Here is a 16,819-nt window from a genome sequence, read left to right on the forward strand (position 1 = left end):
CTATTTCTGTTGGCCAGAAGCACAACTTCCATAAATCACTGCTAAGAGAATTGGAACAGGAAATCAAAGGCTGTTGAGTAATGGGAATCACAGGGCAGGGAATCATAATTTCTAGACAAGTATGGTCTGTCTAATGAAATCAGATGGCCCTCCATCACCTTGCCTTTTGTAACCACACAACAAAGTGTCAACTAGATAATTGCTCTTAACCTCCAACACATGGAGAATCAGTTAAGGAGGGATGCCATGTACTCTAGTCCTTGATTAGACCTTGAAAGACCCGGTGCTGCTTGATTTCTATTGCTCTTTCCCTCCCTTTCCATCTCTCCCCCTGCCCCCACCCCATCCTTCTGTCCTCCCTCACAACTCTTAGAACTCAGCCTCTGGGTCCCCCCCCCCCCCAGTAGCATCTGCTCTAAACATATATCTTGAGAACTCACAAACCCTTATTTTCTCTTCTACCTTAGGTTTCTAACTATACGTTGTTTCCAGACCAAAGTTGTTCCTTTAAGACTTGAACATTTCCCCCTCTTCCGGCATTTGATTTTTTATTTTTTTTATTACTATTCATGCTTGCTCTTCACCTTAGCAGGTCTATAAAGAGAGGCATATTCTGAATGATTGAATATATTCAGATCTGGTAAACTGTCTGTATGGCTAACCCCACCCATGCTTCTGATTTTCAAAATGTTTGCTTCACAATGGAACATAACCTATTTTTCAGAGGTATTCATTCTGACCAGAATTGGCAAGGAGAATGCTTTTGCTGGTCACAAGTGACTTGGGAACTATACCTAAGTAACTTGATTAGGGATCCATTTGGAATCAGAAGAAAGGATGCCTGCATGGCACATCTCAAGATCCAATCCTCTCCTCTCAGTTCTAAACTGCACAGGAAGGCCTTCTTTTCAGACAACTTTTCTCCTCAACAAATTCAGAGATGATCGCATATTGTGTCAAGTGCTAGGAAGAGCTCTTTGATAAAGAGTAACAGTAGCGGAAGTGGAAGGGACTGACTTTTAGGAAGACCTAAAGGGTGAGACGTGGCCAGCCAAAGGGAGAACCAGAGAGCAGCACGAACAAAGTTCTTGAGAAGGGAAGGCGCCTGGGGGCTCAAGGAACTGGAGGCTCCTCTTGTGACTGGACCTGGTGGACATAGCGGGGCACCGTGGGAAACAGAGGGCACAGTGGCCTGATTCATGGCTGGACGGGTGGGCAGGGGCCCTATGAAACTTGACCTTGGAGACCATGGAAAGAAATTAGGATTTTTATCCTAACTGCAACGTGAGTCGTGAATGGGCTTAAATAGGATAGACAAGCCCCGATTTAGATTTTTTAAAAGCCCTCTCTGGTTGCCATGTAGAGAGGGTTTAAGGACTTGCATGCCGGCAGGGAGATGAGTGTGGAGTTGACTGCTCTGGTCCAGGTAAGAGATGACAATGGCAGGTGGAAAGCAGAGATGGACAAAGTTTACTTATTTATTATCTGATTCCCTTGCTAGACCATAACGTTCATGAGGGCAGAGTCCATATCTCTTCTGTTAACTCTGCCGAGCACACTGCTGGGTGCTCTACAAACTCCACTTACATTTAACACCTTATTTACAAGCGGTACATGAGAATAGTGTTTGTGTTGAGATAAGCCACCAACACTACATTAAAACTAAATATGTGGATGCAAAGATCCCAGTAACAAATTCCACCCTGAATGCACATGAAATGTGCCTGTCATTCATTTAGTCAACTACTCTTCCAATACTCATTACAGCCACTATCTGAAGTGTCTATCAGTGTTAAGTGCCTCTGCCTTACTGAGGAAATGGAGTTGATTCAAAGCCATTACCTAAACAAACAAGCAAACAAACAAACAAAAACCCAACTGCATTTCTAAGAAGACATGCCAGGCTAATCTGTCTATCAGTGTTCCACAGAAGCACCTACCACATGCGAGGTGCAGGGCTAGCCTGTGGGGCTTTCCCAGCTGCCACAGGTGAGCCAGGGCCCCGGGGAGTAAGTGCCCGAGGGGATGATGGGGAGTGAGGCAAAAAAGACAACAGGGGTCAGTATCAGGCAGGCAGGGGATTTCATCCTGTAAAAGTTGTAATCAGGGCAGTGGAATTGATCAGTTTTGCTTTTTAGAGCATTTAACAGATACTCAGCTGCACTGGCGGTTAACATAGTAAAAATACTTCCAAGCTGGTTGGTAAATGGCTGTCATCCTGGCCCCCTCCCTGATATTCTGGCCGCAGCCCTGGGAACGCTGGCAGACACCATGCTCCAACAACAAAAGGTCTGACACAGGAGAGGGTCTCGGGTCTCCCCTCCTTCCAACTGATCTGATCTGTGCCATACTGCTTGTTAAATATTCTTAATATTACCCCTGGTGCTGCCAATCAGAATGGGGGTCAAAGGATGAGCAGGATAGAGGCTACAGACTTAGGGACGGCACTCAGACCCCTCACAAACGGAGCCCTACTTAGCATTCCAGCCCTGCCTTCTGCTACCTCCCCCTCATCTACACCAGTTCTACGGAGCAGGTGCTCTAAGCATGCCATGTGACTGATCAAGGGTTCTGGATGCCCCGCCCAGGACTAACCCAGCCAGCAATGCCTCTGGCTCCTTCCACAGCCTCTGTAATCCTGTTTACACCTGAGAGGCCTCCTAAGTTGTCACTACTTCTGTGAAGCTTTGCTGAACTTGTCCAGACAAAGTCAGGCACTCCTTCCTCTATGTTCCTGCAGCACTTTGTATGTGCCTCTCATGCTATTTATCCTACTGTACTAATGATTCAGTTACAAATTAATCCCATTCAATGGAATGTAATGTCCTCCGAAACAGGGGCTATGTTTTAGTCATCTTAAACCCCCAGTATTCAGATTGATGCCTGGTATAAAGTCACTATTCATTAAATGCATGTTAAGTGAACGCACAGCAGATTTTTTTCATTGGTTATGGGGGATTCATCCTATCAGTTTTTACCTTCTGTATGGAAACAACTAAGCATGAGGTCAGAGTCTAAAGTTATGATAAGATAGATACATTCAGAGCTGTAAAATTTACCTAATAAATACTGGAGTCCAGATCTGCTTATGATGACAAATATTTACGCTGCATCTACATTGAGTACCAAATGTGATGCTGGGCCTTCTCTTTTTTCCATCTCGAATAAAAGGCATGTTCCATGGCCGGGCAGGACAGCAGAAGGGATTTTTATTTCAACACAGGACTATGCTGAGCTGTCACTTCTTTTCTTTCCTTTTTTTTTTTTTTTTAGCTGTCATTTCTTATAATGACATACTCCCACCGTGTTTTGCAATTGATTTCTAATTTCTAACACTGAACATATGCTACCGCAGATAATCTCTTCTTGCAGGCTTATTTTACATGCGGCTTTTATTACATTTGGGTTATTACGAAAAATAAAAGGTCAGTCCCTGACTTTTCACCGTAATTTCTCTTAGTGATACCTTTCAGCTCACCCAGGGTTCGAAGTGTATATTGTGAAAATTGCCTCAATAAGTTAAAACAGAGGACAAATAAGATAAAGCCATTGTCTTATCTCACATGCAGTAGATAATTTATTTAGGAAAGCCCCTGATTTTTCTGGAGCATGACAAGACATGCGTTGGCTTGCTGAGCAATTTACTTCAAAATGAAAAGGAATGAATTACTCTTCTTTTGGCAACTCTATATCGAAATCCTACTCTAAAAATAACAAACTTCTTTTCATACTTGATAATTTTGAAATAGAAGATGGCTATAAAAAAAATTTAACCTGTGCTACTCAAAGAATAAAATGCAGCCCTTTTCCAAGGAAGTGTTAAAAGCACTTCCTATGAACCACTTCTTATGTTCCAGGAAGCCTTCCCAGATCCCAGGCAATAGACACAGATTCCCATGGGCTTAGCCTTCAGTTCAAACTGAAGGAGCCTCGGATCCTTGCCTTTTCCATGGTCTTTTGGAATAAGTTTCCCTTCCATTACCAGGGAGTTAGCACACTTGATCAGCAGGCCCTTTTAGTCATCAGTGAGGCTGTAGTTCAGATTTCCAAACTGCCAAGTTTTCACTCTCAACTACACAAAGCAGCCCAAACTCCAGACACAATCAAGCACATCATACACAAGGCAAACTCCTTCATTATCCATGTCGTGGCAACTGCTATCATTCATATCTCACAAATGACTAGGAAGGACTTGCCAAGTTTTAAAGTATTATCAGGAGACAGTGAGTAAATTTCTAACAAGAAGCTCTTGTTGGATGAAAACAATATCTATTTAAACTCAACTTCACTGTTCCTTGCTTTCTTAATCTGTAAAGTGGGAATAATAATATTTGCTGTACTTAACTCATGGGGATATGGCGAGATGACATATTTGAGAAAGCAGAGAATGTTGTATGTGATCATATGAGTGGCACACCCTATGAGACCTAACAAATCTTGTTTCAGATGGCATCAAAAGCAAAGCAATTATTTAGGGAGCAAATTAAAATGTAACGCAAGACAGAAGGGGTAAGGATGAAAAAGACTGTGGGAAAGGAAGGTTCACATAGAAAGGGAGTGAAGGGAAGTAACAGAATCAGCAGGGATTCTTCCAGCAGTTACATAAAGGGGCTCCAGCCTTTCCCAGAGGCCTCACACCCTAGAGCTCTTTCCTTGTAATTGCTACAAAACATCAACAAAAGCCCTTTGGAAAGTGACTGAGAATAGCTCTGTGAAGCACAAGGCCAAGCCGAGATGCTGGGCAGACTATGTTCCCCTCCCTTCATAACAGCCGCACCTGAGACCAAGGCTACTAGCCTATGAAGCACAGATGCCAGACAAATCTTAAAGTGAAGTGCATCTGAGTCATCATCATTTTTGATCCTTTTACTCCCATCTATTTCTGTCCCCTACCAGGCTGGTCTCTGCCGTCAACCTTCCTCCCTGTGCCAACAGAAGCTTTTACACTTGACGTTGGAATGCCTGGTCTCTACATGTTCTGAAAACCGGTATGTACTTGAGGGAGTTCATAATAGAAAAATAAAAACCCATGAAAAACCCACGGAGCAACTAAGCCCATGTGCCACAACTACTGAGCCTGCGCTCTAAAGCCCACGAGCCACAACTACTGAGCCCCTGTGCCACAACTACTGAAGCCCGCGCGCCTAGAGCCCGTGCTCCGCAACAAGAGAAGCCACCGCAATGAGAAGCCCGCGCACCGCAACAAAGAGTAGCCCCCGCTCACCGCAACTAGAGAAAGCCCGCGTGCAGCAACAAAGACCCAACGCAGCCAAAAATAAAAATAAACTTATAAAAAACAACAACACATGAAAGACATCTTCAGCCTCATGAATAGGCGGAGATATGCAAATTACACAGGAGAACAGCAACTAGGTGCAATGGATTGGATGTACATATAGCAACATGTATGCATCTTAATAACAGTGCTTAGTGAGGGAAACAAAGAAAAAGAATGGTTCATCCTTTGTAACAAATGTACCACTCTGGTGTAGGATGTTGATAATGGGGGAGGCTGAGCATGTGTTGGGGCAGGGAGTATATGGGAAATCTCGGCACACTTTCCTTTTAATTTTGCTGTGAACCTAAAATGGCTCTAAAATTTTTTTAAGTCTTTAAAATTTAAAAAAAAGAGGCGGAGGAGCCGTGCCCCCGGCCCCGCCGGTCCCCCCGCGATACTGTTCCACAGTCGGTCGGGCCCCGAGGTGCACGGGGTCATCGAAGAAATGGACCGCAGGGCCAAGAGCGAGGCTCCCGCCATCAGCTCCGCCATCAACCACGGCGACACAGAGACGACCATGCCGTCCATCAGCAGTGACCGCGCTGCGCTCTGCGCTGGCTGCAGGGTTAAGATCTCCGACCGCTACTACCTGCTGGCGGTGGACACGCAGTGGCACGTGCGCTGCCTCAAGTGCTGCGAGTGCAAGCTCAACCTGGAGTCGGAGCTCACCTGTTTCAGCAAGGATGGAAGCATCTACTGCAAGGAAGACTACTACAGGCGGTCCTCCGTGCAGCACTGCGCCCGCTGCCACCTACGTATCTCGGCCTCGGAGATGGTGATGCGAGCTTGGGACTTGGTTTATCACCTCAACTGCTTCACGTGCACTACGTGTAACAAGATGCTGACCACGGGGGACCACTTCCGCATGAAGGACAGACTGGTCTACCGCCGCTTGCACTTCGAGGCGCTGCTTCAGGGCGAGTGCCCCGCGCACTTCAACCACGCCGACGTAGCCAAGAGCGCAGGGTTGGGTGCAGCAGGGGCCAACCCTCTGGGTCTTCCCTACTACAATAGCGTAGGCACGGTGCAGAAAGGGCGGCCGAGGAAGCGCAAGAGCCTCGGGCCCGGGGCGGACCTGGCGACCTAGAACGCTGCACTGAGCTGGAACAGGAACGATGTGGAGCTCCTGGACCGCGACCAGCGGTACCCGAGCAGCCGGAAGACGAAGTGCATGCGCAACTCCTTCAAGCACCACCAGCTTCGGACCGTGAAGTCTTTGCCATTAACCACAACCCCGACGCCAAGGACTTGAAGCAGCTCGCGCAAAAGACGGGCCTCACCAAGCGGGTCCTCCAGGTCTCGTCTCAGAACACCCAGGCCAAGTTCAGGCGCAACCTCGTACGGCGGGAAAACACGGGCATGGACAAGTCGACAGAGGCGGCGCTGCAGACGGGGACGCCATAGGGGCCGGCCTCGGAGCTGTCCAAGGCCTCGCTCAGCCACCCCAGGACGCCCACCACCCTCACAGACCTGACCAGCTCCACAGACCGTGACGTCCGTCTTAACTTCTGGGCCTGGCAACCTGGAGGACCCCTCGCCCCCGCCCCACAATTGATTTAAAAAAGAAACTATCTTTAGTTGAATTCCAAGTGTATTTTATTTTTTTTTACACGCATAAAATAAAGCATTTATTTGATTATGGATTACAGCTTGCCAAGGTTCGGAGTCAATTACAAAAAAAAAAAAAATCCAAACTGAAAAAAACAAAAACAACAGAGCTTTGGAGAAATAATATAACGTAACCTACTTACTTAAAAAATACAAACACAAATAAAAAAAGTCCACCAAATTTCTTAAATCGTTACATTTTTGTTTGTTTTAGTTGATAAAATTCCAAAAAGAAAAAATAGGTAATGTAAGCCCAGTTAATATACATGTTATCTTTCAGGAATCGTCTAAAGAAAGATTTGTGGCAAAGATAATCACTAACGGTTGACTTTACTGGAAAAACTAATTTTGAAGTAGGTCAGGAATGCCTCCAAAGCAGTAGATACACTTAAAAACATCCAACCCGTCAACTGCAAATCGAGTAACAGTGTTAATCCTGCAAAATTTTTTCACTGTCACTCTGAAGTGAACTAAGAAGAACCAGGAAACGAGTCAGTGCTGGGAAAACTATAAATTGCTTTCAGGATTTATATTTTCCCATCCTTCTAAAAGTAGCATTTAATAAAACAAGCTGGTTCTTACTCCAATTCAATCATTATGGAAGAGATAATACCAAACCCAATTTGCTATTATTTCTTTACTGAGTTTTAAGCACCTTTCAACCTTAGAACCAGAGTCTTGTTATCAAAAAAGGTACTTACCCATAAGCCCGATAAGTATTATGAATTTTTTTATTTTTGTCTTTTTTTTAAACTTTTTTTCTTTTTATTATTGTTTGGCCCAAGCAACTGGATGATGGGGCCGTTTATTTATTTATTCATTTATTATTGAATTTTACTTATTTTTTTTATACAGCAGGTTCTTATTAGTTATCCATTTTATACATATTAGTGTATACATGTCAATCCCAATCTCCCAATTCATCCCACCCCCACCACCACCACCACCATCACCTGCCCCCCGCCACTTTCCCCCCTTGGTGTCCATACGTTTGTTCTCTACATTTGTGTCTCTAGTTCTGCCCTGCAAACTGGTTCATCTGTACCATTTTTCTAGGTTCCACATATATGCATTAATATACGATATTTGTTTTTCTCTTTCTGACTTACTTCACTCTGTATGACAGTCTCTAGATCCATCCAAGTCTCTACAAATGACTCAATTTCGTTCCTTTTTATGGTTGAGTAATAGTCCATTGTATATATGTACCACATCTTCTTTATCCATTCGTCTGTCAATAGGCATTTAGGCTGTTTCCATGACCTGGCTATTGTAAATAGTACTGCAATGAACATTGGGATGCATGTGTCTTTTTGAATTATGGTTTTCTCTGGGTATATGCCCAGTAGTAGGATTGCTGGGTCATATGGTAATTTTATTTTTAGTTTTTAAAGGAACCTCCATACTGTTCTCCATAGTGGTGTATCAATTTACATTCCCACCAACAGTGCAAGAGGGTTCCCTTTTCTCCACACCCTCTCCAGCATTTATTGTTTGTAGATTTTCTGATGATGCCCATTCTAACTGGTGTGAGGTGATACCTCATTGTAGTTTTGATTTGCATTTCTCTAATAATTAGTGATGTTGAGCAGCTTTTCATGTGCTTCTTGGCCATCTGTATGTCTTCTCTGGAGAAATATCTAGGTCTTCTGCCCATTTTTGGATTGGGTTGTTTGTTTTTTTAACATTGAGCTGCATGAGCTGTTTATATATTTAGGAGATTAATCCTTTGTCCGTTGATTCATTTGCAAATATTTTCTCCCATTCTGAGGGTTGTCTTTTCGTCTTGTTTGTAGTTTCCTTTGCTTTGCAAAAGCTTTTAAGTTTCATTAGGTACCATTTGTTTATTTTTGTTCTTATTTCTGTTACTCTAGGAGGTGGATCAAAAAAGATCTTGCTATAATTTATGTCAAAGAGCGTTCTTCCTATGTTTTCCTCTAAGAGTTTTATAGTGTCTGGTCTTACATTTAGGTCTTTAATCCATTTTGAGTTTATTTTTGTGTATGGTGTTAGGGAGTTTTCTAATCTCATTCTTTTACATGTAGCTGTCCAGTTTTCCCAGCACCACTTATTGAAGAGACTGTCTTTTCTGCATTGTATATCCTTGTCTCCTTTGTCATAGATTAGTTGACCATAGGTGCGTGGGTTTATCTCTGGGCTTTCTATCTTGTTCCATTGCTCTGTTTTTTCTGTTTTTGTGCCAGTACCATATTGTCTTGATTACTGTAGCTTTGTAATATAGTATGAAGTAAGGGAGTCTGATTCATTCAGCTCCGTTTTTTTTCCCTCAAACCGCTTTGGCTATTCGGGGTCTTTTGTATCTCCATACAAATTTTAAGACTTTTTGTTCTAGTTCTGTAAAAAATGCCATTGGTAATTTGATAGGGATTGCATTGAATCTGTAGATTGCTTTGGGTAGTATAGTCATTTTCACAATATTGATTCTTCCAATCCAAGAACATGGTATATCTCTCCATCTGTTGGTATTATCTTTAATTTCTTTCATCAGTGTCTTATAGTTTTCTGCATACAGGTATTTTGTCTCCCTGGGTAGGTTTATTCCTAGTTATTTTATTCTTTTTGTTGCAATGGTAAATGGGAGTGTTTCCTTAATTTCTCTTTCAGATTTTTCATCATTAGTGTATAGGAATGCAAGAGATTTCTGTGCATTAATTTTGTATCCTGCAACTTTACCAAATTCATTGATTAGCTCTAGTAGTTTTCTGGTGGCATCTTTAGGATTCTCTATGTATAGTATCATGTCATCTGCAAACAGTGACAGGTTTACTTCTTCTTTTCCAATTTGTATTCCTTTTATTTCTTTTTCTTCTCTGATTGCTGTGACTAGGACTTCCAAAACTATGTTGAATAATGGTGTGAGAGGGGACATCCTTGTCTTGTTCCTGATCTTAGAGGAAATGCTTTGAGTTTTTCACCATTGAGAATGATGTTTGCTGTGGGTTTGTCATATATGGCCTTTATTATGTTGAGGTAGGTTCCTTCTATGCCCACTTTCTGTAGAGTTTTTATCATAAATCGGTGTTGAATTTTGTCCAAAGCTTTTTCTGCATCTAATGAGATGACCATATGGTTTTTCTTCTTCAGTTTGTTAATATGGTGTATCACATTGATTGATTTGCGTATATTGAAGAATCTTTGCATTCCTGGAATAAACCCCACTTGATCATGGTGTATAATCCTTTTAATGTGTTGTTGGATTCTGTTTGCTAGTATTTTATTGAGGATTTTTGCATCTATATTCATCAGTGATATCGGTCTGTAATTTTCTTTTTTTGTAGTATCTTTGTCTGGTTTTGGTATCAGGTTGATGGTGGCCTCATAGAATGAGTTTGGGAATGTTCCTTCCTCTGGCATTTTTTTGAAGAGTTTGAGAAGGATGGGTGTAAGCTCTTCTGTAAATGTTTGATAGAATTCACCTGTGAAGCCATCTGGTCCTGGACTTTTGTTTGTTGGAAGATTTTTAATCACAGTTTCAAGTTCATTACTTGTGATTGGTCTGTTCATATTTTCTCTTTCTCCCTGGTTCAGTCTTGGAAGGTTATACCTTTCTAAGAATTTGTCCATTTCTTCCAGGTTGTACATTTTATTGGCATAGAGTTGCTTATAGTAGTCTCTTAGGATGCTTTGTATATCTGTGGTGTCTGTTGTAACTTCTCCTTTTTCATTTCTGATTTTATTGATTTGAGTCCTCTCCCTCTTTTTCTTGATGAGTCTGGCTAATGGTCTGTCAATTTTGTTTATCTTCTCAAAGAACCAGCTTTTAGTTTTATTGATCTTTGCTATTGTTTTCTTTGTGTCTATTTTATTTATTTCTGCTCTGATCTTTATGATTTCTTTACTTCTACTAACTTCAGGTCTTGTTTGTTCTTCTTTCTCTAGTTCATTTTGGTGTAAGGTTAGATTCTTTTTTTGAGATTTTTCTTGTTCCTTGAGATAGGCTTGTATTGCTATAAACTTCCCTCTTGGAACTGCTTTTGCTGCATCCCATAGGTTTTGGATTGTCGTGTTTTCACTGTAATTTGTCTCTAGGCATTTTTTGATTTCCTCTTTGATTTCTTCAGTGATTTCTTGGTTATTTAGTAACATATTGTTTAGCCTCCATGTGTTTGTGTTTTTTCTGTTTTTTTCCCTGTAATTGATTTGTAATCTCATAGCGCTGTGGTCAGAAAAGATGCTTGATATAATTTCAGTTGTCTTAAATTTACCGAGGCTTGATTTGTGACCCAAGATGTGATCTATCCTGGATAATGTTCCATGCGCACTTGAGAAGAAAGTGTAATCTGCTGTTTTTGGATGGAATGTCCTATAAATATCAATTAAATCTATCTGGTCTACTGTGTCATTTAAAGCTTGTGTTTCCTTATTAATTTTCTGTTTGGATGATCTGTCCTTTGGTGTAAGTGATGTGTTAAAAGTTCCCCACTATTACTGTGTTACTGTCGATTTCCTTTTTTATAGCTGTTAGCCATTGCCTTATGTATTGAGGTGCTCCTATGTTGGGTGCGTATATACTTATAATTGTTATATCTTCTTCTTGGATTGATCCCTTGATCATTATGTAGTGTCCTTCCTTGTCTCTTGTAACATTCTTTATTTTAAAGTCTATTTTATCTGATATGAGTATGGCTACTCCAGCTTTCCTTTGATTTCCATTTGCATGGAATATCTTTTCCCATCTCCTCACTTTCAGTCTGTATGTGTCCCTAGGTCTGAAGTGGATCTCTTGTAGACAGTATATATATGGGTCTTTTTTTTGTATCCATTCAGTGAGCCTGTGTCTTTTGGTTGGAGCATTTAATCCATTCACGTTTAAGGTAATTATCGATATGTATGTTCCTATTACCATTTTCTTAATTGTTATGGGTTTGTTTTTGTAGGTCCTTTTCTTCTCTTGTGTTTCCCACTTAGAGGAGTTGCTTTAGCCTTTGTCGTAGAGCTGGTTTGGTGGTGCTGAATTCTCTTAGCTTTTGCTTATCTGTAAAGCTTTTGATTTCCCCATCGAATCTGAATGAGATCCTTGCCAGGTAATCTTGGTTGTAGGTTCTTCCCTTTCATCACTTTAAATGTATCGTGCCACTCCCTTCTGGCTTGTGGAGTTTCTGCTGAGAAATCAGCTTTTAACCTTACGGGAGTTCCCTTGTTTGTTATTTGTAGTTTTTCCCTTGTTGCTTTCAATAATTTTTCTTTGTGTTTAATTTTCGTCAGTTTGATTACTATGTGTCTCGGCGTGTTTCTCCTTGGGTTTACCCTGCCTGGGACTCTCTGCACTTCCTGGATTTGGGTGGCTATTTCCTTTCCCATGTAAGGGAATTTTCGACTATAATCTCTTCAAATATTTTTCTCAGGTCCTTTCTCTCTCTCTTCTCCCTCTGGGACCCCTATAAAGCGAACGTTGTTGTGTTTAATGTTGTCCCAGAGGTCTCTTAGGCTGTCTTCATTTCTTTTCATTCTTTTTTCTTTATTCTGCTCTGTGGTAGCTATTTCCACTATTGTATCTTCCAGGTCACTTATCCATTCTTCTGCCTCAGTTATTCTGCTGTTGATTCCTCCTAGTGTATTTTTCATTTCAGTTATTGTAATATTCATCTCTGTTAGTTTGTTCTTTAATTCTTCTAGGTGTTCATTCTTTAATTCTTCTAGGTCTTTGTTAAACATTTCTTGCATCATCTCCATCTTTGCCTCCATTCTTTTTCTGAGGTCCTGGATCATTTTCACTGTCATTATTCTGAATTCTTTTTCTGGAAGGTTGCCTATCTCCACTTCATTTAGTTGTTTTTCTGGAGTTTTATCTTGTTCCTTCATCTGGTACATAGCCCTCTGGCTTTTCATCTTGTCTATCTTTCTGTGAATGTGGTTTTTGTCCCACAGGCTGCAGGATTGTAGTTCTTCTTGCTTCTGCTATCTGCCCTCCGGTGGATGAGGCTATCTAAGAGGCTTGTGCAAGTTTCCTGATGGGAGGGACTGGCGGTGGGTAGAGCTGGCTGTTGCTCTGGTGGGCAGAGCTCAGTAAAACTATAATCCACTTGACTGCCGATGGGTGGGGCTGGGTTCCTTTCTTATTGGTTGTTTGGCCTGAGGCAACCCAACACTGGAGCCTACCTGGGCTCTTTGGTGGGGCTAATGGCTGACTGTGGGAGGGCTTACACCAAGGAGTAATTCCCAGAACTTCTGCTGCCAGTGTTCTTGTCCTCACGGTGAGACAGAGCCACCCCCTGCTTCTGAAGGAGACCCTCCAACACTAGCAGGTAGGTCTGGTTCAGTCTCCTATGGGGTCACTGCTGCTTCCCCTGGGTCCCGATGTGCACACTACTTTGTGTGTGCCCTCCAAGAGTGGGGTCTCTGTTTCCCCCAGTCCTGTTGAAGTCCTGCAACCAAATCCCGCTAGCCTTCAAAATCTGATTCTCTAGGAATTCCTCCTCCCATTTCTGGACCCCCAGGTTGGGAAGCCTGACATGGGGCTCAGAACCTTCACTCCAGTGGGTGGACTTCTGTGGTATGAGTGTTCTCCAGTTTGTGAGTCACCCACCCAGCAGTTATGGGATTTGATTTTATTGTGATTGTGTGTCTTTGGATGTGGGCTATCTTTTTTGGTGAGTTCCAGTGTCTTCCCGTCATTGATTGTTCAGCAGTTAGTTGTGATTCCAGTGCTCTCGCAAGAGGTAGTGAGCGCATGTCCTTCTACTCAGCCATCTTGAACCAATCTGCCCAAGTGTATTTTAAAATACAGGCTTTGAGCAACTAGCTAACCACATTTTAGGATCTCGTGTGGAAACTGAGGAAGAAAATAATTGCGCCCCCGGCTGACACAGCGGTGTGGACTGGAATTACTTGGAAGATCTATCTGCAACACAGCATTTGTGTCACTGTACAGTTTTGTGGACTGAGCGAGGAAAAACAACACATAATTTAAGTTGGCTAGAGCTTCTGTATTTTCTAAGACTGCCACGTGCCTTAGGAATACTGTTTTATCTCCATACTTTGGATGACTTGTTCATTTTTCTCTCCCTCTTTTTTCCTCTGTATATTTGTGACCAGAGCAAAATTGTAAAAAAAAAAAAAAAAAAAAAAAAAAAAGTTTGTTACTTTGAATTGTCCTAAAAAGAAAAAAATCAACCCCCTCCAACGGTCACTTTGTTGTTTTAGAATTTTAGGGGGGAAGTCTGTTCAAATATCAGAAGTTGTAAAATCTAACCAGTAATAAAACCACTTATTGAAACTAAAAAAAAAAAAAAAAAAAGGGAAAAGAACGAAATATCCACCTAGTAATATGTATGAATATTTAAAATACATGCATACAAAACAGTAAGAGCACACACATACAACAAATCCACATTAAATTGCATTTGAATAGTTACTTAAGTGGGGAGCTGGGGAGAAAGGAAGTGGGAACAGGTTATGGGGACAAAACGAGTAGACAGACAGGGAGATAGATAGATAAGGAGGAGAATAGCCTGGTCCAGGCCAATGATGAAAGGGGGCCATGAACGGGTAAGTATGATTAATTCAACTTCCTTCATATAAATCCCCAAAGTAAGTATTAATAAATAAATAAACAAGATTACATCAATCAAATTGACAAATGCAATGAGTATGGTAATACCTAGTGCTGACAAGGGTAGTAGGAGGTAGGCACCCTCATGTGTTTCTAGCAGGAGTGCAAATTACAGCTTCTTTAAAGGAGAGTAATATGTTAATATGTATCAAAAGCTTAAATATGTGCCTATATACACTTAGGGCCAGCAATTACATGTCTAAGAATTTACCCTAGTCAAACATATTTACCACAATTTCTATTAAAAATGTTTACATCGTGGTTATTTATGATCATGGAAAAATGAGGAAGAAATGTCAAACAGAGGATTGGCTAAATGAATTCTTGCACAGCCACAGATGGAAAATTATACAACAGCTTTAAAAAGATGTTGTAGAAGGATAATAAATAACATGGGGAAAACAGGCAATAAAACTATATATGGAGTGTGATTTTACTTTTGAAAAATAAATGCATCTATATGTGTCTGTGTGCACAACACACACACACACACACACACACTACATAAATTAGGAAGACATTCACCAAAATACCAACAGCCATGATTTGGGAGAGCTCGAGTCAGGGATTTTCACTGATTTTATGCGCCTTGAATTTTACTGACTTTATTAGATGAATTCATTTGGTACTTAGGGGAAAAAATTTCTAAAGGAGAAAAAAAAAAAAGCATATAGTCCTTTTCCCTAAGGCAGGGGCTGGGTAAATAGCTAGTTAATCTATTAACCACATTTGTGATACAGCTGAATGATTTGCTTGTCTTGGTAACATATTTGAATTTTTAGCAGGGTCTTCTGTAGACAGAGAGCTTGAACCGAAGGAACGACTTCCCAGCTGACGGAGGCTTTGGCAGGTCCACATGGAGAGAGATTTACAAGCAGGCTTGCTTTTCAAAGGTACATAAGTGAGAGGATAAAGGCAGACATTCAGCTCACCAGGAACACTCCTCAGGTTATCCTTTCTGTCTGCTGCCCCTCTACCTATACTCCTAAATCTACAACACAGCACACCCTGAGGGTTTTCAAATGCGGTGACCACCTAGGCTGAGCCTGACAGCCAAACAGAATTCTCAGATTCCACTCACCCACTGTGACCACTGGCAACTCTCAGCTGCTTGGACTCCCTGGGGTTTTCCTCAGCTCGTGTTAATTAAATGGCTATCGATTTTTCCAGTGATACCTTGAGTCTACTTGTCTATAGAAACTAAAGACCCAAAGGAGGGACCACCAGCCCAAACCAGGCTTTTGATGGGCGAGTTCCCAGACTTCCTGGCCGCACTGGCACAGCCTGCTCAGATCTGGGCAGTGATTAGCATGGAGGTGCTGGGTACTCTGCGGGCAGCATAAAAAGGGAGGGGAGGGCAGAGCAGGGAGGGTGCTGGGTGGGGAATGGGGAAAAGAGAGAAAGAATGTACAAATGTACGCCACACAGTCTAGCTAAAATAACTGAGAACGCTAAGAACTGGGCAGAAAGCCAGAAGACTTGTCACTACTTTGTAATCCATAGCTGAAATATTTGGGGGTTCAAATTTGTCAGGAAGAATGGGATCTGTCTGGAAGATCAACTGCCTTGCACTTGTGGCGGGCTTTCTCGGCTGGTATGTGATACTTCTGTTCTGTCATCTGCCTTTGGCATACGCGGCAAGGGTCCAATGAGCAGCACGAATGCCAAACACAGCCAGTCACCTGCTAGAGCAGAGGCCCACCAGGCAAAACACCACCAGCTGCTTTTTCCTTCCTCTCTCTATTTATCCTTTTCGAGAATGTCCAGAGAGGGAGGGGATTTGGAATACGATTGTCACCTGCTTCACTGGGCCTAGTTTACTCAGGGAACGAACATTCTAGGAGGGCACTCCTGTTGTCCTCCCTTCTGAATGGCTTAAAACACCCGTGGATACTTCCCAAGTTCCGGTGACAGGTTTTTTTTAAGAAGAATCACTGTTTCAGCACTCATAAGGCACCCAGGTATCTTTGAGAGGAGGTAAGTAAAGACAAGAAAAAGAAGGGTGGGAAAAATAAGATTCTGTAATTTTCCTGAGGCCACAGGTAGCCAGGAATTGCTGGCAGGGAGTAAATAATAGAAGCTAAATGGAAATCGGGTCACCAGGAAGCCAGAGTCTAGGCATGCCTGTACAATCCTATGCTTTCTCCTCTGTGCAGTGGTTTAAGTCACACTTTTTTCAATCAAAAGTTGTTCCAGAGGGCCTTATATGTGCTCAGCACTGTGGGGAATTCAGAAGGATAAGACCTGTCCCTGCCTCAGTAATCAGTCACTTCCTATAACAGACCTTTTAAACTGTCTTTATAGCGCTGAAGGTAATGAATTCATATAATGGTAACTATTTGAAATGATCTTATTTATTT

The 16,819-nt window shown here is 42.0% G+C and overlaps 1 protein-coding gene and 1 pseudogene across 1 annotated transcript in view; one reads left to right on the top strand and one right to left on the bottom strand.

Annotated features, from left to right (window-relative positions):
* The window catches only part of FRAS1 (Fraser extracellular matrix complex subunit 1), a 440,782-nt gene that overhangs the window by 215,149 nt on the left and 208,814 nt on the right, over positions 1 to 16,819 (bottom strand). The gene's annotated exons all lie outside the window — the stretch shown is intronic.
* On the top strand, positions 5,670 to 6,833 carry LOC137764435 (LIM/homeobox protein Lhx2 pseudogene; annotated as a pseudogene).

Source organism: Eschrichtius robustus, chromosome 4 (genome assembly GCF_028021215.1).
Source record: "Eschrichtius robustus isolate mEscRob2 chromosome 4, mEscRob2.pri, whole genome shotgun sequence".
NCBI lineage: Eukaryota > Metazoa > Chordata > Mammalia > Artiodactyla > Eschrichtiidae > Eschrichtius > Eschrichtius robustus.